Raw genomic sequence first — 13,274 nt, 5'->3', positions numbered from 1 at the left:
GAACACACCCTCACACCATGCACAAAGATAAACTCAAAATGGCCAAAAGACTTAAATAGAAGACAAGACACCGTCAAACTCCTAGAGGAGAACATAGGCAAAACACTCTCTGACATCAACATCAGGAATATTTTCTCAGGTCAGGCTCCCAAAGCAAGAGAAATAAGAACAAAAATAAACCAATGGGACCTCATCAAACTGACAAGCTTTTGCACAGCAAAGGAAACCCAACAGAAAACAAAAGGACAACTAACAGAAGGGAGAAAATAGTTTCAAATGATGCAACTGACAAGGGCTTCATCTCCAGAATATATAAGCAACTTTTACAACTCAACAGCAAAAAAGCCAATCACCCAATGGAAAAATGGGCAAAAGACCTGAATAGATCGTTCTCCAAGGGAGATATACAGATGGCCAACAAACACATGAAAAAATGCTCAACATCGCTGATTATAAGAGAAATGCAAATCAAAACTACCATGAGATACCACCTCACACCAGTCAGAATGGCCATCATTAATAAGTCCACAAATAACAAGTGCTGGAGGGGCTGTGGAGAAAAGGGAACCCTCCTGCACTTCTGCTGGGAATGTAAGCTGGTACAGCCACTATGGAGAATAGTTTGGAGATACCTTAGAAATCTATACATAGAACTTCCATATGGCCCCACAATCCCACTCTTGGGCAGATATCCAGACAAAACTCTACTTAAAAGAGACACATGCACCCGCATGTTCATTGCAGCACTGTCCACAATAGCCAGGACATGGGAACAACCCAAATGTCCATCAACAGATGATTGGATTAGGAAGAAGTGGTGTATATATACACAATGGAATACTACTCAGCCATCAAAAAGAATGACATAATGCCATTTGTAGCAACATGGATGGAACTAGAGACTCTCTCATACTGAGTGAAATGAGTCAGAAAGACAAATACCATATGATATCACTTATAACTGGAATCTAATATCCAGCACAGATGAACATCTCCACAGAAAAGAAAATCATGGACTTGGAGAATAGACTTGTGGCTGCCCAACGGGAGAGGGAGGGAGTGGGAGGGATCGGGAGCTTGGGCTTATCAGACACAACTTAGAATAGATTTACAAGGAGATCCTGCTGAGTAGCATTGAGAACTATGTCTAGATACTCATATTGCAACAGAACAAAGGGTGGAAAAAAAATGTATACTTGTAAAAGTAACTTTATCCCCATGATGTACAGAAAGAAAAATAAATAAATAATAAGAAAAACAGAATATGTACCAAAGTACAGATGACTGCACTCTCACACACACATACACACATGTATACACATACATATACATGCACACATGTGGGTATACATACATACATGTGTGTATTGCTTTTCCAAATACAGAAAACAAAAATACATTCTTTAGCTTCCCTCAGTTCTTGCCACCGCTGTAATGCTTAAGGGTATCATTGCAGACCTAAGCCCAAGAAGCATATTTAGGTTATTCTCTACGGAGAGTTAAAGTAATTAGAAAAGGTAAGGAGGAGTCACCTCAAGGAATACTACAGTGAGTGGTCAGGGTCATTTACCTTCACGGTTAAGTATGAAATGAGGTACAAACTTCAACAGGAAAGAAACATCTAAACCCCAATATAAGCTCCCTAAGCTCCATAAAATCATAACCCATCCTAGGTCAACCTTCAATGCAAGATCATCAAAATACTTGCCCCCTGCCTGCTAATCCCATTTTTGGGTAGTTTTTCCGTATTTAAGACCATACTTCTTTTTTTCTTCCATGTTAATCCAAAAATTACTCTAATTAAGCCACACTGTGTGTTTGTTTCAGCAGGAGCTCTTCTGTGGAGAGGCTTAGGACTTTGAAGGCCTCGACTCATTGCCCAGATCTACCCAACAATGATTCTGTGGCCTTAGGCAAGTTGCTTGAATTTTGACTCATCTTTAAAATGGGAATAATAATAACAACTGCACAGTTGTTTTAAGGATTCATTTATACAATTTATATAAGTGGTCTTGCCAATAAATGCAAGCTATTATAAAAATAGGCCACTCATTTATTACCTGATGAGTGTTCATGCATAGGAAACAGATTAATTTTTAAAAAAGGCTGTCAATGCTCTCATAGTTAAAAAAAATAAATGGATAAAGATCTCTATAAGCAATTATCTTAAAGATTCTTATTCCTTTTTTAATTGCTGCTAAGGAAAAAAAAATATGGGGTAATTAAGCACCATAGCTTTAAAGAGGGGTTTGCAAACTATGGCCTATGGGTCAAGCCGTCCATGCATTGGTTTTTCTAAATAAAAGTTTACTGGAATGATCACATCAATTTATTCACATACTATCTGTGGCTGCTTTGGCATTACAATGGCAGAGCTGAGCAGCTGCAACAGAGATGGGTGGTGTGCAAAGCCTAAAATATTTCCTCTCTGGCCATTGAACACAAAAGGTTTGCCAAGTCCTGGTTTAGAACATTAGATTAAAACACTTATATTATTAGAGAAGAAACTTCTGTTACCTTTTGGCCACATGTATAAGTGCAACATTACACCAAGCAGCAATACTGAAGTCACGGGGGTGGATGCCTAGAGAGACATCTGTGGATGGATTGGAAAGTGAAAGTCTCCAGAGGAGTCTGGGAAAGACAAAATATCTGGCAGTAAAATGATAATGTGGGAGGGAGGGAGAGAAATATGGTTCCTACAAATAAGAGACACCAAGTTTTCTTCCTTTGGAAAAGTTAACTGTTCCAAACAGGGCCAGGACAAAGGTGAGACTAAGATACTTGGGCACAAAATATAAAAGGAGACCAAAATTCTGAGTTAAAATAAATAATATTTTATGTATTTTTTAAAATCAACATCATTGAAGCTAAATCCATGATGAACAACATATCAGAATTTTAACAATAACAAGATCAGTACTACTGACTTTTTCCTAGGGCAGCAACTGCAGCATATGGAACTTTCCAGGTTAGGGGTTGAATCAGAGCTATAGCTGCAGGCCTACACCACAGCAATGCAAGGATCCATTCCTCTTTCCACTCTGACCAATTTTTTATATTCTGAATCTGGTTAAGGGATCCAAGAATCATGGAACAAGTTTTCTATAATTTCATTTGTAAATTCCCCATCTGGAAGGTATGTCTGACACCCATGTCAGCATGGCATTGGCAGCACAGTTGAAACTGAGGCAGAAATAGTTCCACTTTAACATCTTATTTTACCATGTCACAGGAAACGCCAAAAAAATTAGGCTCATCACCTAGGATTGATAATCTCAAGATCAAAAGTTTGAATTCACAAGAGAAGGAGATTATGTTTTACTAAAACCCAAATTAAATTAATTCATTGGTCCATTAATCACACTGGTCACATCCCAGGCATGTGGCAGTTCCTGAGCCAGGGATCAAACTGGTGCCACCATAGTAACCAAAGCCAGAGCAGTGACAACATCAGATCCTTAACCCACTGATCCACCAGGGAAATCCTAATCACAATTATTAATTTGAATCTGTGGGAAAAAAAAAAAAGATCTGTCCTGAAGCATTTAAGATATTCCAAGAGGTACAGAAAGAGGAAAACATGCCAGTTTGGTACAGGTCCATGAGACTAATTGCCTGGAGAATTGATGTAATAACACAATAACAGCACACTGCACTCAGTATATTACACTTTCTGTGGTGCTGGGGAAACTGGAGCAGCCACTTTACTCATCTTTTGGCTGAAGAAATTAAACTTTTTCCTCTATTGATAACATTAATGATCAGAGTATTGTGTTGTAAAACTTTGGAACTTAACCTACCCCTATGGATCTCTTAGAGGTGCTTTTTTTGAATTTATTTTTAATTAAATCTTAATTCCTAAATGCATCTTCAAATAACAGATGCTAAAATATGTACAGTGCAAATAACAGCTCACCTCTCTGCACATTTCTGAAGAGTCCTACTTACATTTATTAATGCCACCTCCGTGCCTTCTAGACTTACATTCTCCTTATACTTGCTTCCTACATCATTAGTCCTGCAGGCAAGCCTGTCCAGAACTGGCCCTCAAATAGAAATTCCAAGACTCTACATGAAGGAATATAGGGAACTCTCACATTTTCTTCTAAATTATTTTCCAAATAAAATACCATTTTATACTTGAATGTGATTAGATTCCTTTCTTGGTCACAGGGGAAATTTTAGCAAGTTTCTTAAGTGGAGTTTTCAGGGTCCATATCACGCATTGCCTATCTTTTATTACAATCTTTATTAAAGAGAAAACATTCAGTTCTGTGGGACAACTGCTTACTCAGGGAGATAAAAGTGATGGCAGTAGGAGTGAGAAATGTATATAATTTTTACTGGGTTCTTTTGACTTGATCCCTTCATTCTGCCTTATCCCCTAAATTAGTCTTCTCCACCATTTTTCTCATTAGAAGTAGTAGTGGCATAACACTCGGTGCTTTTGCCACAGTCTACAGGCTTCCTCCTAACATCCAGTCCACACTGCAGCCTTTTCTAGGTAACTCTTGTGTTATCTCCATCATCTGCCTGGAGCTATGGAGAGTTCCACATGGAATCAGCATGGTCTAACATGGAGCCTGGCACAAAGTGCTTAATAAGTAATTTGAGAACATTCTGGAAATCCTACTCATTCTGCAAAGATGCTCAAACATAAAAGTTTTACTGCTGTTACATCCTGATCTTCATTTCCTTAGACTTATCTCTGACGGTTATTTTGTCATTTTTCCCATCTTTTTATTCCTATCATAAATTAAAACAATATGGAAGGCAAGGACAGCAAAGGCTTTGATAGAGAAAAATATTCCATTTTCAATGCCTATGTGGCTTTGTTAAATTAGGAACCCTTTTAGAACAGCTATGTGGCTATTTTCGGTCCTTCCATTTCTCTTTTGTCCAATCAGGAAACATGACCTCCTAGTAAGAGAATTCTATGAGGTCACAAGAATCCCAAAAGTGGCTCAGGAAAGGATATAAACTTGGCCTTCATAACCTCCCTACCCCAGACCCTAAATTTATTTATTGTCATTAATCTCCTCCCTTTAAGCTAAAAAGTCCTGGAGACATTACCAATATTTACCTATTTCATCCTATACTTTCTGTGAATTCAACCCAGTGACTGTATTCAAAAACCAAAATATCTAGAAAAAAAGAACCACAACAATAATCAATATTTCCAAATATCCAGAGCAGCCAGATTTCTGAACTCTTACTAGATGCTTTCAAATTACACATGCTCACCCCTAACCTGTTTTCATGTACTCAGGGAAATAATCCTTTGAGATAAAGAAATTCAAAACTACAGTCCTGACATATTTTCTTCCCTTTAGTCATTATTTCTCTGTTACTTTAAAACATAAGTACAATGTTCTGAAAGTAATTACTCCCCAAATTATTATATCATTTACAAAATATTTTTAGTCTAACAATGGTCTTTTGACTGAAGAGCTATAAAGAAGAGTAAATAAACCTTTATGTTTTGGAATTTTTCCCTCAATATTTCCAGTCCTATTTTCTTGTATTTGTCCTCATATTTACCCCAAACAAAGCAGGTCTGTGATGGTAAAGACGCTTAAGAGGATCCGGTTGTACACAGCAGATTTTTTGGGCTTACTTGGCAGCTATGTAGTTTGGGATGGGATGTGTGATACAGGTGGAAAATTGCTGCATTTTATCACGCTGTTAACTCTAAGGCTTAGTGTTAATCCAGGACTCACTGAAATTTTTCATATAACTTCTAGGTGCTAATCTTCTTGCTATGGGACTGCTCCATCCCATCCAATGTTCAGAACCTAGATGTATGCAGAGAACAAGTTCCACCCACAACTCAGGTCTCCTGCTGATGACTTTGTGTGTTAAGCCTTCCAAATTCTAATGCTGTAATTCCCGAGCTGTGTCCTCCAAACTATTAGGTTATCAACCCAAATGCCAGCAGCCCAGGATGTATCAAAGCAGTTGTCTGAAATGACACTTTGGACAAAAAAAAAAAAAAAAAAAAAAAAGGTAGAAAGCACTGATCTCTCAAATGATTAAAACTAGCTTTCTAGTGTTATTTTGTATCAGTCTTATCTTCATTACTTTTGTCATGGTTTCATGAAGATGAGAGGCATGAAAAGTTGGATATTCTTTATGCTATGCCTCATGGTTTCACAAAAATAGGTTGTTCATTTGAAGGAATATAATCACAGTGATAAAAGCAACAGTGCAAATAGAGGGACTGGGTTCTCTAGCAGGGGAAAAAAAAGAAAAACTCATTTGATGATGTCAATCTAAGATTTTTGAGAAGTAACAGATTTTTATGGATCAAGCTCAAGGCAGGGAAGTGAAAATATTCTTGTGTGCTTATTTTTATTTTTTGTTTTTAATGCAACAGAAGTGCTCTGCTTACCTTCTTCCTTTTATGAAAGTATGTCAATGACCTTTGGGTGGAAATATCGGAATTCATTGCTGGAGAACTGCTTGAGAAAGCATGATTGATTAGCACTCCCTCAACCCACCATCTCTTTTCAGATCACATCTGGAAGTGTGCTTCTTCCCTTTCTCATGCCTTTTAATTTTGTTTAGTTTCATTACTGGCCTTATGGCTAAATGCATTCATTTATTCACTTGACAATTTCTTCTTTTTTTTTCCCCCATTCCCTCAATCCAATACATTTTTAATACCATTTCAAACAGAGAAGCTTTGGGGCGTAACACACCTAGAACACCCCACAGTAAATAATGTCCTGATTAACTGATTCTATCCATGTTGCTAAACAGTGATAGAATCCATTGTGTGTTCCCATAGATAAGTACATAGATAGTGCCTGACTGTAAGCTTAGCAGAAGTCTTTGTACATCACATTGTTTCTAAGAATTCACTATAAGTATTCTATTTTATGAATTTGCCAGTGGGAGATGTAGAGTCAGTTCTAGGGCCTGAGAACCCACTAATGGAAGCAGTGATCCTTTAGTCATGAGAGGCCATCAGGAGACTGTTCACATTCTCTAGAACAGCTATAGAGAATTGAAGAAAACTGACTGATCTCTTTTTTGAGAAATCTCTATCCTAGTCTCCTCCTTAGTCCTTATTCTCACGCCTTACTCACCACTGGCTGTACATGTTCAACATTATTAAATGGAGAGTCAATGCCATGGCTGGGGTGGGCATGGGGTAAAGAAGGAAAGCAGAAGGCAGTTCTCACTTTTGGGCCCCACAGCACCAATCTCTGTCATACCAATTGTAATTTGGATTTCATTTCCCCATGGAAGCAATATTAGGAGTGATGGGTACATATTGTTAAAATAGCACTCCTAGTATAATACCTCTGATAAATTGCAAGTGACACAGATTTGTTGGCTGGTTTGAAGTTTAAACAACAACTAATTTTATTGTTTTAAATAGGAAACTAGGTAGCTGGTTCTGAAAACTATCAAAGCAAAGCTGTAGTTGGGGAAAGGAGAGAGCACTTGTTGAATGAGTATATTTTAGGCACTGTACTTTGAAAAGGTCTTCAATACAGGTATTATTATACTCATTTCATAAATAAGAAAATCGAAACTCAGAGAGGTTAAGTAAATGCCTCAATTTATCATCTTTAATAAGTGCTGGATAGAGATTCAAATACAGCAGTGTCTGTCTACAAACCACATACCCTTCAAACTCCCCTGGCTGATAATCCCAGTATACGGTTTGTTCACAGATTGGAAATTGTTAAATTTTTTAAAAAATATGATCATAGCTTTATTTTGCCATTAACAAAAATCAAAACAAAAGAACCCACAATCCCATCTACAGAATAAATCAAGCTGTTTTCATTTTCCTATATTTCCTTTCAGGCTTGTTTGTGTTCAGATTTTGACTGAGCAGCTTAAAATCCACAAGGCCGTTGGAAAACTATTTAATTTCTTGATACCTCAGTTTCCACATCTGTGAAAAGGAATGTAATAAAAGTAACTTCCTCATAGTATTTGCTGTGAGCATTCAATGAATGGACATGTACATGTATAACTGAACCACTTTGTTGTACAGTGGTAATTATCATAACATTGTAAATCAACTATACTTCAATAAAACTTCAAAAATGAAAAAAAAAAGACAGTGCATGTAAAGTGTTTGGGATGGTCCCTGGCATGTCATATAAATTCAATCAGCCTTAGGTTATTACTCTTTATGATCATGGCAGAGATTTGCAGCAAGGTAGGTGCCTACTCTTACTCAGTTTAATTCTATGATTGATCTATTTTCCTGTAAGCCTACTCTGAAATAAGTAGCAGGAAGAAAAATATAAATTCAAAAATTGAGAAGTAATACATCTTTCAAGCAAATACGCTTTTGGATTCCTCTCACATTTCCCTCTGCTCCCCAATATGGCAGTTGGGGTATGGGGGTGCCAATGAGCTTACAAGTCCACAGAGTACTCTGGACTTGACATGCACACAGTGCCTTATGGATCACTGTTGGTCTCTGCTGAAGGAAAGCAGACCTGGTTTATTCCTTGGGCCCTGTATTGGCTTCCTATTGTTGCTGTAAAATATCTCCACAAACTGAGGGGCTTTAAAAAAATGCAAAGACATTATTTTCTACTTATGGAAGTAAGAAGTCCTAAAGTCAAGATTTCAGCAGGGCTATATTCCCTCTGTTTCCTTGCCTTTTCCAGCTTCCAGGAGCTACCCACATTCCATGGCTCCTGGCCATATCACTCTGACCTCTGCTTCTAGAGCCACATATCCTTCTCTGAGTCCTTCTCTGATTCAAACACTCCTGCCTCCTTTGTTTTCCCTTTACGAGGGCCCTTGTGATCATATTAGACTTAGTCACAGTGGCAACAAAGTCCTTTTTTGCCATCTAAGGTAGCATATTTATAGGTCCCAGGGACTGAGACACAGACATCTTTGGAAGGTCAATTTTTTTCTGCCAAATGTCCCTCATATTTATTCAGTAAGCACAAAGTGATTTGTTCTTCTACCTCTGAATGAAGAGTGGCAACCTTCCTCTATTTCTGAGACCACCTTAGCTCTCACCCTTTTGGGTCTCAGTCACAGCTTTTAAGTAGTTCCTGTTGAATTGAACCCCCATGGATAATGTTTCAAGATCATCTCCACCTCAAGGCAAACCTTTCACAAAAGGTTCTTGTCTTAGCTACTTCCTCATTCTCTCACCACTCTTCTTGCACATCCTCACACTTTTAGACCCATTCCATGCTAATGGGAGCCAACAGTGGCCCTCACTTGCAACTATGCTTCTCCGCAAAAGTTTACCATGCTGTCACTGTCAGTTTCATCCTGCTGGGTCTGTATCATGTTGCCACAAGGCTACTAGATTTGGCAGACTTCCCCTTTTTCTACCATCCCAACTTTCACGTGGAAATCAGGACACAAAAGGCTCTCTCCTTTTGGCTTCCCCATCACTATATCGAATTAACATGCAGAGATGAGAAGGCAATGACAGGATGGTCTCACCACTTCCTGTAACTCCCTGTCTCCAACTTACCACAATCTCATTACTGGGAGAGGCAGGAAACTGACTTCCCTCTCCTGTCTTCTTTGTTATTTCTTTTTCCTTACTGAGAAAATATCTGTCCTGCCCTGTATCCTAGAAATCAAATGGTGGGGGAAAAAAAACTATTGATCATGAAAAATTATAAAACATCTTTGTTACAGGGGCAATTTTATATTCTGTTTTTGCTTTATCATACTAATCTTTTTGGTTGGCTCATATTTATATTATTTATAATGATTACATAACATTTCCTCTCACAAAGAGACATTTTTAAGCACTGTAGTATTGTCTATGTAGATTGTGCATAGTTACTGTTTTCTCTTTGGAATTTTTTCCCTTAGGATAAATAACTTTAACTGGAATTACTGCATCAAGAGAATAAAACTTTACAATTCTTAAACATATCTTCATATTGATTTCCAAAAAGGTCATTTTTATTTACACCGATAGCTATGATATGGGCATTTGCACATTTCACATCATGTATTTTAGCATGTAGTATTACCATTTTTTAAAATGTTGGGATAATAATAATAACAAATAAGCATATTGAGTCTTATTCTGAGCCAGTGTTTCGGCAGTTTTCATTTCTAGTGTATCAATGTGTCATATTTTTACCTTATTTAACAGACCAAAAAAATCTAAAGCAGGGAGATTAAGTAATTTTTCCAGGTTTGCACAGCTAGAATATGAGGTAATTTCATAGATGCTTTACATTTAATTTCTCTGTAGCCTAAATGGAAATTTTCTACATGCATGCTAACCCTCAAACAAGTCTTAGGAGAGTTTCACTATTTTTTTAACCAAAAAAAAAAAGAGAGAGAGCTTTTTATATAATATATGCTAACCTTTTGGCTGTTATTTTGTGGTAGATATTTTCACAGTCTACTATTAATAAATTTTATATGTTTAGTCTACCTGCTATGATAAAAATATGATTATTCATATAACCTTTTCTTGGTACTTTGTTTAAAGAAGTATAAGGGGAACTCTCATAGACTGATTTCTTAAAAAAAAAAAAAAGTCCCTACTGGGACTTCCTAATACTCAAAATTACACATTATATTTAAAAAGACATTTCATCACATATAACATTAACTTTAATTTATATCACCTGGCATGCAATGAGCTGTATTTCTTTCAATGGCTACACTATTGCCAGGTCCTAAATTAGTCCCCTTATGGAAGGTGCATTAACTCCTGCAGTGAGTTGCAATGGTACCCTTAGGAATGCCAAGGAGAATGTTTTTGGGGTAGAGAGGAAGACCTCAGTTAGGGAAAGCCACGGTTCATGGTCACTGGATGCCTGCCATCCAGACAGCTTGCCTGCCTCCCGGGCTAAACAAGGGGCTGGTCTCTGTTCAGCCATGACCGGCAGTGTAGCTGGCTGGCCAGTTGACTCATCACTACAATACAAATCTAAGAGCTAGATGGATGCAGGAGGCTTGACAAGGTCCTGATCTGTTCCTGGTAGAATGATAAAGTGTGCAAAGTTTACTTATTCTACTACAAAGCTTCTCTGTTTTCTTTGCCCCCTCCTATACTGTTAACTTCCCCACCTCCACAACTTCTACTACATCCACACTCCTATCTTACTTATCAAATTCTGACTCCAGAATTGATTCTATCATTTATCCAATCATATTTATTATGAACCTATTCTGTGCTAGCAGTTGAAACTACAACAGTGATCAAAACACAGCCCCTGCCATGAAGGGACTCACACTTGACATTTTAGTGTGAATTTGGTCTATGGCTTTCCCAAGAGTGTTTGGAATTAAGCCTTATTTCTTGTAAACTTAATTTCATGTATCAGTAATTCAATGCTGGCAACAGTTTAGTAAAAGAGCCTTCCTGTTGCACTCTCAAACCCCTCTCTCCCTCCCTCCTTCTCTCTCTCTTGCTCTCTCCCATCTCTGCCCCTAGACACATTCTCAATACCTATATTGAGACTTCACAACTCCAATGTTTTCTAATTTGCTATAGAAAGAAGAGTGAATTGAGTGTCAAATCCACCATACTACTTAGCCAATGAAGAAATCAATAATAAAATGTTTTTCCAATGTAAAATTTGTGTTGCATAAAAATGAAGAATATCTAAATGAAAATAGAGACAGAACAACATCATAGGAAATATTTTGAAACTACACACACAGTAAATAACTTATGATGGCTATAGACGGTTCTAACCTTTATATTCAGAAAGAAGCAATTACTCACAGCCACGTGGGGTAGATGAATTATCATTACTCACTTGTGAATGCGAACATGTAAATGTCACTGTAGGCACTAAGATTCATGTAATATCACCCTCCTTTTAATAGAATATTTGTGCTGATACAGTTAGTAAATATTAAAACACATTATTTCTATGCATTAAAAAATCTATTTTAACAACATTATAAGTCAACTATACTCCAATATTAAAAAACAAACAAAAAAAAAGAACCTGTTTTATTTCTAGGGAAAGGAAAAAGAAAGGAAAAATAAAAATGTGAAAAGTGGAGTTCCTGAAGTGGCTTAGAGGAAACAAATCTGACTAGTATCCATGAGCATGCAGGTTCAATTTCTGTACTCACTCAGTGGGTTAAGGATCTGGTGTGGCTGTGAGTTTTGGTGTAGGCCAATGGCTACAGCTCCGATTCAGTCCCTAGCCTGGGAACCTCCATATGCCATGGGTATGGCCCTTAAAACAAAAACAAAACAAAATATGAAAAGCATGAAAGAGGACAGCAGGGAAAGAGACAAACACTAGGAGAGAAACAGATTATAAAGCTCTACTGAGTGGTTGGTAATGCTAGTTGTTTTTGCATAAATTACCTCATTTAATATTTATTTTTATATCCATGAAATAAATATTTTCAACGTCTATGTTGTGTCTTCTCCAAAAGAAAGAGAACTCCAAAAGAGAATAAAAGAATACACGTATGTGTGTACATGTGTATATATAGGGAGAGAGGGACACACAGAGACAGAGATATACAGGATCAGAGAAAGAGATTTATTTTTAGGAATTGGCTCATGCGGGGACTGTCAAGTTTGAAATCTGAAGGGCAGGCCAGTAAGCTGATAAATCCCAGCAACTTGATACAGTCTGAGGTCTTGACTCTAAAGCCTGGGAACTCAGGTAAAATTTCGATGTTGCTGTCTGGAGGCAAAAACTTCTTTTTCCAAGAATGTCAGTATTTTCTCTAAAGGTCTTCAACAAATTGGACAAAGCCCACCCACATTCTGGTGGGTAATCTATCTGCTTTACTCAGAATATACTGATTGAAATGTTAATCATATCTTAAGAATACCTTCACAGCAGCACCTAAACTGGGATTTAACCAAACAACTGAGCACCATAACCTAGACAAACTGACACATAAAATTAACCAGCACACTCTCATTTTTAGAAATGAGAAAATACCCCCGCAGCCCAGAAAAACTAGAACAAGCTCAGCCAGGCCGGAAAAATCTGCCTACATTCTCAGGCAGTCCTTACAAGTTGGGCTGCCCTGGGGAAGAGCCTCTTGGGTTCTCAACAGCCCAGCTAGCCGCTCCGGCCCTCGGGGGGTGCTGCACTCCCGTGGAACAGCTGCCCAGCACTGCCAGCCCCCTGCAAGAGCCACATAGCCTAAAAACAACAGGGCAAGCTCTGCCCAGCTGAGTGAAATCTGCTTACATCATGGTGCAGACCTCCCAGTCCTGTCTGCCCTCAGGAAGTCCTCCTTTGCTTCAGAGAGACCCTGTCAGCCCGCCCACCCTCTGGAAAAGCCATGCTGCCTCAAAGAAGACTGACCGA

General features: G+C 38.0%; 1 protein-coding gene across 13 annotated transcripts in view; it reads right to left on the bottom strand.

Moving 5' to 3' along the window:
- Positions 1-13,274, bottom strand: part of LOC102165284 (uncharacterized) — a 780,066-nt gene that overhangs the window by 401,927 nt on the left and 364,865 nt on the right. Inside the window, exons 1-2 of one of the 13 annotated variants that reach the window (XR_014816053.1) lie at positions 9,479-9,563; positions 7,831-7,915 (exon numbers count right to left, since the gene is read on the bottom strand). The exons of 9 other annotated variants lie outside the window; for them this stretch is intronic. The gene's annotated coding sequence lies outside the window, so the exon portion shown is untranslated. Of the gene's footprint in view, positions 1-2,556; positions 2,635-7,827; positions 7,916-9,478; positions 9,581-13,274 lie in introns of those variants that run through there. 3 more of the 13 variants (XR_002346122.2, XR_002346124.2, XR_002346116.2) reach the window with 3 other exon arrangements.

This window comes from Sus scrofa, chromosome 1 (genome assembly GCF_054392235.1).
Source record: "Sus scrofa isolate SSC_HxYL_T2T_F1_AM1 chromosome 1, Sscrofa_HxYL_maternal_Yorkshire_Landrace_v2.0, whole genome shotgun sequence".
Classification (NCBI taxonomy): domain Eukaryota; kingdom Metazoa; phylum Chordata; class Mammalia; order Artiodactyla; family Suidae; genus Sus; species Sus scrofa.
The sequence above is the reverse complement of the archived record's forward strand: the minus strand, read 5'-3'. Positions and strand labels throughout refer to the sequence as shown.